The 17,703-nt window shown below is 38.5% G+C and overlaps 1 protein-coding gene across 3 annotated transcripts in view; it reads left to right on the top strand.

Moving 5' to 3' along the window:
- LOC128734448 (protein spinster) overlaps positions 1-17,703 on the top strand; it is a 68,291-nt gene that overhangs the window by 28,682 nt on the left and 21,906 nt on the right. The gene's annotated exons all lie outside the window — the stretch shown is intronic.

Here is a 17,703-nt window from a genome sequence, read left to right as displayed (position 1 = left end):
TCATTAAACCAGAGTTTACTGACCACACCGCAGTTGTGCGGAGCCTGATAAGGAGTTACCTTTCACCGGCGCTACTTATCCGTCCACCACCCTGCTTTGGTTGGTGCACATACTTTGTCACAGATCATCGGTATGCAGGCGTCAAAAATTGAACACACTGCCTCTGGCAGGAACCCAACTTGAACCGCTGGCTGTCACACACTTGTTCATGTTCACCCATCCCATTGTGCAGCCAAGACGGTCGATCGGCTAAGCCGGTTTGTTACCACTCTGATACTGGCGTCGTGTGTGTACGTTTATTTCAGTTGAACAATTTTTTTTATCAAAATTCGCAACTGCTCGCTCACGAGCACAACCGTGCGACGTTTCGTGGGTTCTCCACATGCGTTTCAGGTGCGGAAAGTCGGCGGCTAGCCGCGCTCCGCTCGCCAATGCCAACGCGTGGCGGTGGTGGCGGTCGACGCGAAAGCAACGTGGCCGGCGCAACAACCACTCGAGCGAGCGCGAGTGTGTGACGTATCGGCTTTTAATTGAACGCGATTGGCTGGCAGCGGATCGCGCCACTCGGTTTGGATACGAATTGGTGACTGGCGAGACGTGCGAAGAATGCCGCAGGCCGCCGGGCAGCCTTCGCGGTTTGCGTAACGTACGCGTTGGCTGGCTGGCTGACTGGCTGATGCGAAACCGCAGACGTGTGTGACTGTGACTCCACCAGCGCATCATCATCTCCATTCGAGTAGTAGGAATGTGCGCGAGCTTTCTGTTTATTTTATTTTTTGATTGTTTTGTTGGATTGGATTAAATATACATATGCACATTCCGACCAGATAAGGTTGAACAAATTTCAAGTGTCATCGTTCGCAGTTGTGTAGGGTGTGTGAATCACGCGACTCATTAGAACCGTATTTATCGTAGCAATTAAAGCAATCTGCACTGCTGCACTGTCTTCGGAGTTAAAAATAGCACTTGACTTAAGCGAGGAACGGCACTGACGTTTTCGGGGCATTCGCTTACGAACGACAAACGACGAGCTCACTCACTGCCTGCGATTAATATGAAAACATTCGGACAACCAAGTCAGTGAGTGTATCAGCTTTGCCCATGCCATGGTATGGTAGTAGTTAGTAGCAGACAAACAAAACATGACGCAGCAATGCCACGAAAAAGACGTTGGTTATAGACACGTTTGGCGATCGCGTGATGTTCGTTACGGTCCATGGATTCTGGCAGTGCAAACAAAATATGACGTGGCTGACCGAGCTTTAGATGATAAGGGCGGCTATAAACAGGATTCGCGAAACTCATGATCGTGCGGCTCAGCTGATGATTGCCTTGACTATGTTTGTTTGTGTAAATATGTGATTTGTTTTGGCTGTTTTGGGGAAAAGGTGGTTTGCTTTATGTAGAATTGACCTACCAATAACACCGAAAGTTTCATGGTTGGTCATTTATTATTATTTTGACGTAGGAATATGTTTTTGTTTACCAAACTATGTGGGAGTTCGTGAAAAAGAACATGGAAGTGTAATGTTGCAATGAAAGGTTTCAAAACATAAACAACTTTTTATTACTGCATAGAATTTGCCACTCCAGTATGTTCTTGGATAGAAAAAATGCTCAGCAATTTTGCAATGTGATGATTGTAATTTATTATGCAGTTGCTAAAGCAAAAATTTCCAAAGTAATGAAATAGGGGAGAGGTGTCAACAGTGAGACAACAAGAATAGTGAGTCAACGGGAATAGCTACGTCACAAAACATTCAAGATCCATGGTATTTTCATGGAAAGTGAAGTTTGTGAACCTACATTGCATAATATAGCTTGAGAAAAATTTGTTGATTTCTTAATATATTTTTCTATAGAAATCAATTTTTGTGCGGGGGGGGGGGGGTCAAAGTAAATTTCTTGCAATCACTTTCAAATTAATATTTTCAACAACAAAATACATATTAAATTAAAATTAAAATTACTGCATGGCATCACATAGGAATAAACGTTAATATTTAAAAAAAAAGTGGCAATCGAATTGTTTGCTAATTCCACTAGTTCACCATTTGCCATAAAACATTCCTATTGGCAACGGTGAGATACAGAGACGTGGGTGACACTGAGACATAGCTTTCGTCATGCAATTTTTTTTGGAAATGTGTTTTTGCGTTCAATTGCAAATTAATCCATAGGAATTGACTGTAAATGAATTCTGGATTTGTCCAGAATTCGTCTAGGATTTGTCCTTTACATGAGTATTAATGCATATGTGAAAATAATCGGAATTTTCAATCATACGCCAAATTTATATAGAAGCTCCACTTCCCAGACGGAAAAGGGGTCTCTAACCATCATGATAACCTTCCCCGGCCCCAAAAGTCTGCATACAAATTTCCACGCCGATCGGTTCACTAGTTTCCGAGTCTATAAGGGGCAGACAGAAATTCATTTTTATAGATATAGATTTCAGCCTTCAAAAACATTACAAAAGTGCGATGAAAAGATGACTAAAATACTAAGAAAACGACAACGAAGAGACAAAAAAAGAAAAAAAAGTACCATGAAAAGATGGCGTAAATGCGATAAAAAGAAATCGAAAGACGCCAAAACAGCGACGAAAACAAGATGAAAATACGATGAAAATATAACGAAGAGACGTCGAAACAGCGACAAAAAACACTTCAAAAGACAACACACGTTTAAAAAACGTCAAAAAACCCAAAAAAAATAGAAACGGCGAAACAATGAAAAACTCGCAGAAAAACTAAAAAAAACTACAAGATGACGAAAAGACGCCAAAACAATAACAAACATGACGATAAAAACGGCAAAACCCTACCAAAAAAAGTGACAAAAAATACCAAAAACAGTTAAAAAACGACGAGCAGACGACGAAAATGTCATAAAAAGATGGCTAAATACGACAGAGACATGACAAAAAGCAAACCCATGGGAATAAACTTCCTTAAGAACTTCACCCTTCTTTGCCGACGGATTTCGCAGACGCTTACGAGAGTACAGGAAATTTACGAGGCTAGTGACTCTATGGAGTGGCACACCCCAGTCGAGATTCGAACATACGATGACTGGCTTGTTAGACCAGCATCGTACCCCGGAGCTAACTGGGTGGGCCAGAGACATGACAACCAAACCATGAATACGAGGAGAAAACAATAAAGAAATGACAAAAGACGGCAAAAAAACCGCAAACAGATGACAAAACAACGACAAAAAGATGACGAAGAGGCGAAGAATTTTGCTATCTTTTTATCATCTCTTCATTCCTTTTCTGCATCTATTTATAACCTTTTCAGATGAAAGTCAACAAACATGCCTTGAAAAGACGCCAAAAAACGCGACCAAAATGTCGAAAAAGACCACGAAGAACGACGAAAAGGTTATAAATAGATGCAGAAAAGGCAATTAAGAGATGATAAAAAGACAGCAAAATTCAAATGACGAGAAAAAAACCCATCAAGCCACAAAAGACAGTAAAAGATCGCTTCAAAGAGACAAAAAGCGATATAAAGATGCCAGAAATGCAGACGTTAAAAATAAAATCGATTAACAGACGTTAAGAGCACAATGAAAACGACAAACGTTAAGAATACATTAAAAAGACGAAGACGACAGCAAAAGGCGACACTATACACATAACAAAAAACTGAAAATTAAAAACAACTGACGAAAAAACAATCGACGAAAAATAAAAAATTAAAGACAACCATGACGAAAAGCGAATAACGAAAGGTCAAGAACAAAAATCGAGAGTAAACTTCCTTGAAAAAATTAGGTAAAATCTCAAATGGATCATGAATGTACACTCAAGTCGCTTTTTACGCGAAGGATATGTCCCGCGTAAATCAAAACTGCGTAAATTCCGAAAATCGCGTAAAAAAACCCCGTAAATTCCGAAAACCGCGTAAATTTCGAAAACCGCGTAAAAAGAAATCGTGTAAATTCCAAAATTCGTGTAAATTTTTTGTGAATTTCAACACTACGCAAAAAATAGACGTTTTGAGCACATCCGCGTAAATTCCAAAAATCGCGTTAAAAAACGCGTAAATTCCGAAAACCGCGTAAAAAACCTCGTAAATTTCGAAATTCGCGTAAAAAACGACTTCAGTGTATTTGATACAAAAAAGTATCAATTTCTTTCAAATACAATCAACAACAATACCTATAAGAAATGGGAGAACTGTGATATCACGCAAGTGTTTACTGTATTCTGCACTGCATTTTTTTGCTATAATCGCTATTGAGTGAGCGATATGCTTAATATTAATATCTGTTATGCGTGCTTGTGTGTATTTTGAGTTTACCCTTCCTCCAATTCTTGCTGTATGTTCCTCATGACGTTCCTCATGCCAGTCCTGTCTCCAATCGTAGCCATCCCTGGCGCGGCTGACCAGTACGATTAACTATAGGAGATACTTTCGTACTATCGTGCAGGTTTTATCGAGGTAATATAGAATTCAGCACGAAGGAAGGGCTATGAAGAGCCTCAGAATAAACCCATGCTAAAGTCAGTTGAAATCGCATGAACCGATTCTACTAAAATTCGAACCCTCGAGCGACCACTCGCCGTTCAAAGCAGACTCGGTAACCTTGCGGTTACAGAGCCCCCTAAGTAGTTCCTTGATTACTTGGGATGTTTCGGGATGCCTGAATTTGTCCTTTTACATTTATTTTTTCAAACGTATGGTCAACAATACATTCCTTTCCCAGGAGACGATTGAGGAGATGCATTATTAGTAAATAGTGTGAAAACCAAAGGTCCTATAATGCTACCTTGCAGCACATTCATGGTTAAATTTTGATTTTATGCTTCTCAGTGCTTCAAACTATGTTGGATCTGCTTTTGAAGATAATTTCTGGAGGAATTGAATGAAAAAATTTCAAGTTTTTATAGCATTTTGAAAAAGCATTTGGAATTACTACAATAAATTTTATTTCTACAGAGTTGCTATGCGTCAAAACAATAAAAAATAAATTAGGTATAAGGAATTTGTTCAAAAGAATGACGAAATCAGGCATATTTATGCCTGTATGAAGAGAAAGCTACGAGCACTACGACTATTTTTAGTCAACAACGAAAATTGGCAACGTTGACGAAACAAACAAGCAGCTTGTTAGCTAATTTGGTCTAACATCCGACGGCAAGGGTAAATCAAACGGGTCAAAGTGTTTTTTATTGTCCGTCTGTTTCGTTTCCGTAAAAAGTAAACAGTTGTGTAATATACTCAGAAACATTTACTTTTGGAAATTGTAGAATAAATGTAGCATATCAGTGCTAGCAAACAAAAGCTTCTAATTAAATTAATTGGATAACTTTCCTCTCATATTAACGGAATGCTGTCAGTTGTTAGGAAGATCTACGGGAGGATGGAAATTTCGACGATTAAATTCTCACGATCACTTTCAAGATTCAAGCAGAGGTGGTTATGAAAAATATCACACCAAATGTCTTCTCAGTTAACCTTTGCTGCCACTATTTACTGGATTGGATGGCGACGAAATTGTTCTCACCGATAAATTTTTCTATTAGTTGGTGCTCGCCTGTGGTGCTGATTGACCTTATATCAACTATAGTAGGAACCGTTCAAGTTCGAATGCTGCTTTCAATGGTGCTTCCCGTTCGCGTGGAATAATGCTCATTCACGTGAACCGAAAAATTCTCAAATGGAATCTCTAGGGATCATTCAGGTGACGAAAAAAAACTGGTAGCAATCAATTTTGAACGAATTTAAATCAATGACATAAAAATTCAATCAATGAAGAAAATTGCTTCGTGCGAGTAAGTAAGATGCAATCTGAGTAAACTGTCGCATGATTCTAAGCTTCGCCGTCAACGAGCCAGGTTAATGGGACTAAATTGAATAAAAAATCAATCAAGTCAATTCGACTCTTATGTTCCCCCCTAGCATTCGAATGGTCGTAAAAGCGCAGTATTTTTTCGATAACCCACAATGGTTCTAAAATAAAATGCAATTTGGTTATGACCTTTGGTGGTCATTCTCTTTTTGAGTGCAATACTGTGGTTGGTAGACCACTATTGAATTCAAATTCGAATTCAGATCGCCTACGAAAAATACGAAATGCAGTTTGTCAGTGTCGCCGCCTAATTGACGGGGTCATATTCGTTAAGGGAATTCCTTTATTTATGTTGGGAAAAAATTTTTCGTCCATTTACAAGAGCCGGTTCAAATCTTGAAGCTGAAAACAGTGCTTCGGTTATTCATATGTTCATCATCTCTCGTTTTATGAAGGTAAACCCCAGTGCAACATACCGAAGTTGAAAAGAGTTAAAGCAAGATGCAGTCATCGGAATGGAAAAATATTTTCTAACAGTGAGAGTCCGTCGAAGATTTTAGTTACGAAAACATTTCCGAGTGTGTAGAACAACAGTTTTACGGTATTGTGACCCAACAACAGCAGCAGCAGATCCAACGCCGGTTATAATAACCGTAACGGTATTTTTTCGATGGTCTACCAGGGCGGTGCTGTTCAATCTCCCTAGCGCCATTAATTTTCCACTTTCGTGCGCTATTCCAGCTGGGAATGGATTTTGTCATAGCGCCGCCGCTGAGCGCGTAATCGTTGTTGACAGCAGGCACTAAATAAGCTGCGAGGCTGGATAGCGCTGGGATAGACATAGAATTGATGGGATGATAGAAGCGGCGACTAGGTAGGTGATTCTGCTAAGTGGCATGCTGAGTGACACACGCACCGATGGCGGGTGATATCTACCGGTTGTTGCGTGATGCACTATCGGAAGAGACATTGATATCTTGATTGAGTGCAAGATTGAATGCTTAAAAATGGATGTGAAAAAAACCATACGCTATCCGACTGGTGTATGTTTATTTTTTGTAGTTTTAAGAAAGTGATGTTTCTGGCGCCATTTGATGATCAAATTGGTGCCAAACGATTGCACGTTTCTTGTTTAACTGCCAACAAATATATATAGCGTTAGAAAGATATAGTTTGCTGCTTACTTTCGTCTGAACTCTGAAAAGTTACCAAACGACTTCACCGAATGAGGGTAGTAGTACTCTCAACATTGAAACGTACTGATCAGCTATCTTCTCAGTAAGATACGGTAACTGCCTTGCATAAAATGGATACACGCTTGAAAGGTTCTCGCGACCTTCTACCCATCTAGCCAAGCAAGTGGCAGCGGCTATAAATTCAACTAGGTAGTATCTAGTATGTTTCCTATGCTTCAAACTAATAATTAATCCGTAACAGCACTTTCGGTACAACAAATTATGCTCATTAAAGATTACACAAGCTTTACTACACTTAGAGAATGTACCTAACAAGTAGAGCTCCTAAAGTGTTTTAAGTACCTACCACCCCGCAATGGTATGGATCGAGCACTGGAAAATTAAGCTCCCTCCGCCGGTATCCGCCGAAGGTCGTAATCTTTGCTGATGCAACTTCAATTTTCTACCGCTAATTTCTCGTTTGGTCAACACATGACACGAATCACACGCACCCAGAGTGACCGATACCGATTTGCAGGTAGACGTATAGTGCAACATACTAATCAGCAGTAATTGTCTACTATGTCTACTATCTTTTTACTTCGCTGTGGTAACGATTGATGGAATTGATAACGACTGCCGTTGCTTGGGGCAAAACACAGCAGAGCCGCGGGCGGACATAATCGATAGGGGGAGGTACCTGCGCTGCTAATTGAAGGTCATTTCGCTCGCTCTGGTCATACGATATTAGCAAAGGTGTCAGATAATCTGAACCCGGTTTATGGAAAACTATAGGGAACTAACGACGCATGACACGATCTGTTAACCGGAAAATTGGCTCTTGGAAATTTACCGGGTGTTCGGATGAGCGATTTCTTTCTAGGTATTCGAAGAAATGTGAACTATAAAATATTTAATGTTTCGAATGATTGGGGTTTTGGCCGTTCAGTCATTAAATTATAGAAGACGCTAGATTTTACTTTTTACGCCAACGTTTCGATCGCGGATTTGGATCTTCATCAGGGCTTCTATAACGTGTATTTTTATTAGCTGTTGTTGTCTGAGTTATAATTTGTTTGTTACTTACAAAGTGTTGATCGTCTTTGTCTAAATTAGACATTAGAAAAAAATACATGTTATGAAAGCCCTGATGAAGATCCAGATCCGCGATCGAAACGTTGACGTAAAAAGTAAAATCTAGCGTCTACTATAATTTAATGCCTGAACGGCCAAAACCCCAATCATTCGAAACATATATATCAGTCGAAAAATACCAGTTAATATTTAATGTTTCTACAAAAAGTATAAAAAAACTTTTTTCAATAGCTCCTTAACATTACAGTACCATGAGAAAGCGAATGATTTTGATTGCTGCTTTTTCAAAAGGCTATTGATTATTTGTTTATCAATCGATTCATAATGATATACAATTGCGGAACAGACAAAATCCATGCAAATTTCGCCACATATTTTCGATGTAATCCGCTTGCTTCTCAGGCGTGGACGACAATACCCTTTCCTTCTATTATGATTTCGATTATTTTCAGTTAACAATTTTAACAAAATAATGACAGAGTTTTCCAACAGGTTAGATATTATTGGCATCGCTTAATCCTAGACCTAGACGTCTTGAGAGTAAGCCGTGCTGGAAAAACATGCAGCGACCTTCTAAGTTTGAGTTATTTAATATCTGGACGCAAAAAACACGGGGCTATTTAGGAACCATGTTTTTAAAATAAAAATGTTTGGTACTCACAATGAAGGTTATTTATTGCACTTCAAAGAAAAAGTAACGAGAAAATTATTCAGATTTTGGTTTAAATGAAATCACGAACTTTGCTTCGAATACCATCATATTTTGGACCCTGTTAGCTAGCCACTATCTCTTCATCTCTGTTACTTCCCGAGTCACCTCTCCACCCTTTTTCTACTTTGTACGGAAGACTTCCTGCTTGAACATTTTAGAATCTAAAACGTGGGTTTTTCGTCCGCAGCTGCAAATACCTGACTTGATCATAATCTTTCTTGTGAATTTATCAGTAAAACGAATTTGAACTTGCTAGGGACATCACTTCGACCAGTGGCTTATGTTCGCGAAGCTGCACATAACCCACCTTCGCATACATTACGTCGTCCGTGAAGATGCATCCTTCGTACATCGTTAGAACCACGTTGCAAAACTTCCGGGCACATCTTTTGGCTACTACATTTTGCTTCTGTTTACTGATTTGAAAAGATTCGAAATCCTTCTCGCAGACTAATTATGACGGTGCTTTGGCTGGCAGCATGGAAATTCTTGGCGATATCTCATCCCTATAGTCCTGGGTGTTCTCAATACCGTTGGGGAAGAATAAATGCTTAATGCGAGAAATATAGATTCAGGCAAACTGAAAATTCTTGATATCAGGCCAAAAAATAGACCTAGCGAAAATTCTCAATCAAGGATGGAAAAAATCGCTTCTAGCGATCAAGATCATAGAAGCGATCAGATTCAGATTCATTGAGATCACTACTTGTAAGCGACAAACACTTTGTCGCGATCCGTGCAGATTATGACAAACCTCATGTCAGATCATGTTCATTGCATGATTGCATTAGGAAATATAACAGATACAGACGATTGGTTGTGTGCATCGTATGAATCACAATACAAACAACATATGTGACCTTTTTTCTCGCAGCTAGGTAAGATGTAACACTGTGATCGACTACTGAAACTGTTTAGAGAACAAAATCTTGTGATCAATGCTAAAGATTCACTGTTTGTCATGATCTGTACGGATCGTGATCTGTGCGTGTGGCGATAACTCACAGATTTGATCAAAATCACGAATCTTCCATCCCTGTTCTCAATACCTTCAAATGCAGCTTCCGATCCATAGTTCCACTGCGATGCTTGCTATGATCCTGCCGATCGATAGTGGGCCGCTCACGAAAATGTTTGCGAACACTGTACACGGTCAATTTTGCCAATTTTTAAACCTGACCACGTCATATTCTCGAAGTGGCTATCCAAGATTAATTTTCGGTTCGCGGCTTCCGTCAAGTATACCTTCGTTGAAACAAAGTTAATAGTGACGAACTTTTCACGCTGAAAGAGGATACATTTCCAAACAAGCTGTCAAAACATTTCAGATCCGACCACTATGAGGGCTGCAGTAAAATAAACAGTACGTCCAGATATTAAATAACTCGAGCTAAGAATTTAATGCTTCTCAGGAAACACACTACAAATCTGAATAATTCTGCAAAATTAGAAACATTGGAAGCTTTGCGGAGTCCGCACTTTTTTAATCTATTTTGCTCACACACACGCGTTCTCGTTCTAACAAACACACTGTCAGAAGCATCTCTTTCAGACTCTCGCTCTATGTAGTGTATTAATGTAGAGTTTCAACCATCCGCCACGGTCGTTGCGTCTCGTTCATCATGGAGAACCAGCAGATGACACTCATGATGGTCCACACTCTTATCCGCGTGTGTAAGATGAAGAAGAAAAGAAGAAGTTAAGTAACATCTGTGTCAATACATAACGAGGCAGGCTGGCTTCGTGAGCGGGCAGTGCAGAAAGATGCTACGAAACTGTATGCTCGCGAGTGAGCACATAGCAGAACGTCACGAAAATGAGAGAGATTTCGAACGCTAATAACTCTGCCAAGTGTGAATGGATTTTGATTAGGGCTGTCGGTATTGGCCGCTTTTGGTGAAAACTGGTATTTCGGTATTGGCGTAGAAAATACCGGTAATACCGGTAAAATACTGGTATTGGCAGATTATTCGAAATCAATAGAAATATTGATGTTTTTCAGTAAATCTTTTTATTTTGAAACATTAGCTTCAGTACAGAAACATTAGCTTTGTTGCTTAGCAAAATAGAATTGAAGCAGATATAATACATTCAGCGATTTAATTCCCTTACTATAGAATGAATTTTATTGCCAACACTTCCAACAATTGAAAAAACTTCCACTTTCATCGATGTCTAGCGAACGGCTCTAAGTACATCACGAACTTTCCTTTCATTTCTTCAAATTTATAGTAGGGAGACTCGCCTTTAATTATTTACAAAATATCTTGTATTGTTGCTTCTAGCATAATTATGCCCCGGTCTCCTACAGCCTCTCAACAATTTTTTATCCATCCCCAAACCGGAACTCCTGCATAACGTCATCCTCTTCATCATCGTTCACAAATACCTTCTCTTCTCTGTTATCAATCCCACTATTCCAAGATAGTGGAATGCAAATTTCATCTCCTTGTGTGCAAATTCTTTCCTGGCAGATCCTTTGTTGGCAAGAATGCTCAAAACGCGCAAAGATCCCCGTATTCTGATCAGAGCTCGGCATCGTCGAAACAAATAAATGAAGCTAACTTTCCCTTACATTCGCTTCATCATGAAGCGACTTGTTTCATTTGTTGAACAGAACGTTTCGAGCAAGCTTCAGCTGAAGCTACTGACTGTATCAAATGATGACGATTGACAGTCATGCACGATTTGTCGATGTTGAGTAGATTAATGTAGGAAATGTTACTCAAAATCAATTCAATTGCATTCAAAGTCTAGGCTGACCTTTTTCTGAAAATTTGATAGAGAAATACAAATGAAACTTTAAAACCGGTCGTCATGATGAATTGAAAATCGTTTCAATGACGCTGATTGAAGTCAGTTTTGAACCGAAGCGGCGCTGCTTCTGTTAAAACTGAAGATTCATTACTTCATTGTTGAATAACAATTTACTAGTGTTGGGTGCCGCTAATTCGCTAACCGAGCAATCGCGAAACGCTAATTAGGCTTCATAATTTATACTCAGACTAGCCGAATTGTTGCTGATCCGTAATTCCAAATGAAGTGCCGCTGTTAATTTTGAAATAATAAACTGTAGAGCATTTTATCCATTATTATAGGTTTTGATCTTAGTTTTATTAGAAAGTAATAATTTGTACAGTGATAGATTACAATGCAAGTTGTTGTGATATGTTCAAAAATAAACTGTGACTGTTAATTTGCAGTTTGCGATTAGTAATTAGCGAAATTTCCTCGATTATCGAGCAAATTGAATTGGTTAGCGAATTAGCGGTGCCCAACACTGCAATTTAATGACGTTTTTGGGCCCTGATCTTGTTTCCTAAATTCGTTATTTGAGAGCTTCGAATAATTTGGTGGCTTTTGAATATCAAGTTGTTCAAAAATAAATTGAAACGCGACGTCTGGCTTATACAATGAAATATTTTAACACCAAAGTTACTCTACTGTGCCTTAAACGGGTTCAAGAGCTAAAATAATTTGACCCACAATTGCACTCTCTTCATTGTTAGTAGTCGAAGAATCTTGTCGGCATTAACACCAAGTTGTTTTTCTAAGAGTTTTATAATCTTTTGTAAAATTTAGTTCTTATTCGAATAAGGAGTTGGAAAAAACAAGCAGATTAGAAAATACCGGAAATACCGGTTTTTTGCCTTTTCAAAACCGGTATTTCGGTATCCAAAAATTGGCCGGTTTCGGTACTACCGGTACTACCGGTTAGACAGCCCTAATTTTGATAGAGTGAATGTCGCTCGATTCATAATCGCAAAGCAAAGCAAAGCCTAGGTGCTACACTTCATTGTCGAAACTTGACCTTCTGTTTTTTCTCATACGACAGACTTCGTAGCCGACTGGTAAAGCGCAGGACAATTACGGGGCTAGTGCTACGATCCTTTTGACTCTATCATCCTCTTCCAGTCGCAATTTGAATATACAACTACTAACTTATTAGACCTGACCTCGAGACCAATTGGTGGAAGGCCTAATAGATTCATAAAAATGTAACAATTATGTGGTTTTATTATAATTTTCATTGTCAATCACTAAATAGTGAAAACATACGAAAAGTTGCAAGGTAAGCGTGTAGGGCGCTATATCTCTGCATATTAGTGTTTTACTGCATTTTCTCAACTGAAGGATATTTTAACTTCTTAAGCACTAACGACGCATTTGTTCACGGATTGGCTACTGTGAATCAATTCTCGTGCTTTCACGGTTGCAGCTCAAGAATAAAAAAAAACAAATCGGGCACAGCACGTTCGGATAAGATGGAACAGGTCTGGATAGCATCAAAACGATGAGTTTGGATTCTGATCATGGCCAGTGCGGACATGCGGGCACTTTTAATACATAGTTATTTGAATTTTGGTAATGCCTAATCAATCAAACGACGAGTTTTATTATTGCCCCTAATATTTATTTGAAACAATTAGGTTTTTTTCTACATTTTTTGGTGGAGCTCGATTATTTCAATGAATACAATGGAACAAATACAAATACAATGGGAGTGAGATTTGATTTCATCGTAATTAGCTTTAAAATTTATCCTACTCGAAGAAAGTAATAACTGTTGAAAATCGGGCCACACCGTCAGTGGCTATAAACTACCGTTTACAGTGCCAATATTTACTCAAATCATAATAACTCACAATTATCAATATTTACGTAGATTCGATTTCTTGTTTCACTCGCACCGTACTCTATGCTCTACGCATAAAACAATAATTGGTTAAACCCTCACACTATTGAATGCCCTGATAAACAACACCATAATGATTTCACCCATTACGCATAATTGTTGTTGTATCGCTCTACTATGTATAGTGACGCACTATCACGCCACCATCGTGCGATGTGATGATCATACCACGTGAGTCATACCACATCGAGCCTATGCTTTTAATGCCACTGTATGCGACTAAACTGAACTATGAAATTAAAAATATCGCGAGTTCATCTGCATCTTAGTTCTTCTAATGAAAATGCAAATTCGGGGTACCGCTTGAAACGACCGTCCTTCACACGCATCGCTCTACCCTTGAAACGGTCATTACAGTCACTTGCTTCATGCTGCATTCATCTTCGCAATCGAACTCTTTGGAGAATTTAGCTTGTTTGCTCAAACCCACCGCCGCGCCGTTTGCAATGAATTGTGGGTCAAGTGGAAAGATCGGTAGGTATTAGTGCTGCGGCATCGCCGCACCGCTTCGCAGTATGTGAGCAAGCCGAACCGATTATTCATCGAAGCGAACGAAGAATGTGTTTGTTTGGTTTGTTTTCTGTTTTCTATCGTTGTAATCGATTATTATTATGATCGGATGATTTTGCCTCACCCATTCTGGTTGGTCAATAATATGAACCACTATTTGTTGTAATTATGGCTTAAGTGGTTACCCCAGTCAATTTTGTAATAATTTTACAACCATTGGCAATTAAATAGTCATATTCACTTTGCATGTTTTTTGGAACGTTATGTCGGACAGAAAGAAAACACGAAAAGTATCTGTTTACTTTCGTTTAGATGGGAAAATATCTATCGGACTAGAACTGTAGCTTGCTGCAAACTTTTTTGACTGCTGTTACAAGGCAACACCAGATGGTTGAATCGTCACAACGCGATAAAATCGATTTTCCTCAACGTTTACCTATTCGTAAGTAACTTTTGATGTAGAACTACATGATATCTTACGGAAATGTATGCTATCGTTCCATTAACAAATCTAAAAATACGAACGCCACGACAAGTTGTTAGGTTTTGAACGCTAATAACTCAGTGATTTTCTGATCGATTTTCACTATGTTTGCACTAATCGATCGGAAACTCTTCTGCAATAACCTATCAACTCCAACAAAGAAAACTGTTGATTTCAAAGTGCGAGCTATAAAAATCAGAGGGGTTGTGTACAGGACACGACCGCATATATAGGTGACGCAGGACTACGTAAGTCTCTTTGTAGTGATAGTGGCATGTATTCATGCTTGTAATCATTCGATTCTTCATGTATACATGCTATATGCTACATGTATATGCTACATGCGTTGTATGTAACATTTATCAAAGTAGTAACATTGCATACGTTCAATTTTCAAAAGATTGTGCATTTGAAAACAATTTAACAAAATCAAGAACACAAACTATTGCTTTCCTGCTACCTTACTGAAATTAAAGATTGTTTTTATTATCCATTTTTATTATCCCACGTTGAAGGGATTTTACCAATTCAATCCTATTTTATCAACAGCACATCTCTCCGGCAAGCATGCGTATTCATACAGAGTGGTATTATAACCGAACCCTGCAGCTGTAGCACATTTTTCCAACACAGATATCAAGTTCGCCGAGGTTTAATCGTCTCGCAGTAAAGAATTTGCGATCTGTTGGGACAACGAACTTGTGTCATTTTTTCTGGAACACTTCCCTAACACAGACATCAAATTGGACTAGGTTTAATCGCGTTCGTAAGAAATATGTTGGCCCGAAGGGGCTTTGTTACTCTCTCTGGCGTACTTCCCAAGCAAGGACATCAAAATGGTATAGGTTGAACAGCGGTGTTAAGAAGTCTTGTTGAAATGAGAAAACTGTCACTTGTTTTGGCTTACTTCCCAAGCACAGATATCAAATTGGTATAGGTTTAGATCATCGTAAAGAATCTTCCAACCAATCACGAAGGGAGAATTCTGGTAAAACATAGGTTCATTATTTTCAATTTTTCAATAGTTCAACATCAAGAATCCATACTTTTCTTCATTTGGGTCAATTCTTAGAAGATTTTCCGATCAATTGGTGTAAGAATATTGAAAATTGATCGGAAAACCACTGAGCTATTAACGCTCAAAACCTTTCATTTTTCGTGACGCTCGCATTTTTCAATTTTTTGGTATAGATCATTTTGCGATGACGTCATTTTTCCGTCAAATGACACCACTTGGTGGTTTGTTTACATGGTTTTTGTCACATCCAGCATTTTCGATTTGAAATTTCGTGAAGGATTACTGCATCAGTTTTTGTAAAATGCATGTACGGCACTTTCTCTTAAATAAAAACTATAAATTTTTATCATTATGTGCCAGACAAAGATAGAAAACACAATTCAAAATTTAACACCATGTAAACAAACCACCAAGTGCTGTCAAAAAAGTGTGGTTAGGAGCTCCCATGTAATGATCTATGACACCCTATCTCAAAACTTGCCGTAAGACGTAGTCCTACGTCAAAATATTGCCACATGTCATGTCAGCCATGTTTTATTTTTGTCATTTTCAATACATTTGTTAGGAAATAGAAGTGTTTTACTTTGATTTCAGTTAGATCATAGTTAGTGTTAATAATTATATTTGTTTTCGAGAATTTAGTTGAAAACTCCTGTAAAGTCTCAACTTCCCAAGCACGGACGACATAACTAAACACTAACTAATGTGAAGCAATTTTTGCACCATGACCAGGGTTGCCACATGCACAGATTATTCTGCGTTTAACAGATATTTGAAAGAAATCGCCTGTACAGAATCTATATGCATAGAATACAGATTTTCGCGAAATTACACAGATTAAACAGATTTTTGAGGTTTTACATGAGAGTGAAAGAGACGGAAATAGTCAGCAAAATGACTCTCTGCCTCTTTCACTCTCATTGTTTTGCATTGGACAGATTTTTGCACAGATATTTTGCCTCGCCATACAGATTGTCAGATTTTTCCATCAAAAAACACAGAATTATATGTGGCATCCCTGACCATGACCAGGGTTGTTAATCGGTTTTCGCCGTTTTCACGGTAGTCTAACAACCGACAGCAGAAATCTGGCCGTCATTTTGTCTGATAGACAGGCAATTTTTATAACTTTGTAGGTTTGTAGGTACGTAGACGTTAAATTGTATGAGAAATGAAAGTTGGTAATGTTTTTGCGAAGCACAGGATTGGACAGCTGACAAAAATTTAAAAGACTTTAATCTTCGTCTTTTTGTTTGACATTTAGAAGTCTGAAAAATCCCAAAATATCTAGATTTTCAAGTTAGAACTCGGAAAACAGGACAAAACATATGCAGACAGAGTGCAACAGCATTGGAAAGTTGACTCAACCTGGAATTTTGAAATTGACAGTCTCCGATTTTGTCTCTTGGTAAAATATTGCTTCATCAAACAAATTAAAATAGTGCAGCAAAAATCCTGCGTATCTATATATTTTCATAATCTTTCGAACGAGTGTCATCTGATCCATCCTCATCATGTGGTTAGCATAATCGTAATGATATGACACGTGAGTAAAGGTGTGACATCGACACAGTCGCTAATAGTGTTAATCACGCTGGTGTACTACAGTCAGTCAGTCATCGTTAAAACGCTAATTGAACGGCTGAACCTAATCTGTCTAATAATATATTTGTCAATTTGGTTCGTAAATATGAGATGATCCGCACAGTTTATTTTTTCTCTGGTCGCAAAGTGTAAACTTTCTAATCCAAGGAGATTAACTTCACAACTTCACATTGTTGATGCTGTTTGGTGTTAACATTTCCAGGTCAAAGAAGTAAATATTTGTTTGTTGATGATAAAAAAGCAGATTCAATAGTTACAAAACAGGCGCAAATAATAATCAACGGTTCAGTATTATAGTCGTGACTCAGACCGTCATAATCGAGAATTATCTGTTTATTTAATTTATCAATGGAAGGCAAGCTTTTCGTGATATATAATACTTGGAAATCTTTTTCAATTGCATGGCAAATAAAATAACAATATTATGAATAAGATAACAGTACATAATGCCTCACATCCTTTGTAAAAAATTGAAGTACGAACTGACGAAAACCAGGTTTCTCATGTTTTGTCTCCGAAACTACAACACATTACAAGCTAATCTCCCCCCACGACTGGTCGCTTGAACCGGTGGCAGGTCGCAACAAGCTGACTCCTGTCAGGTTT

This window comes from Sabethes cyaneus, chromosome 2 (assembly GCF_943734655.1).
Source record: "Sabethes cyaneus chromosome 2, idSabCyanKW18_F2, whole genome shotgun sequence".
Taxonomy (NCBI): domain Eukaryota; kingdom Metazoa; phylum Arthropoda; class Insecta; order Diptera; family Culicidae; genus Sabethes; species Sabethes cyaneus.
This window is presented reverse-complemented; position numbering and strand designations above follow the sequence as displayed.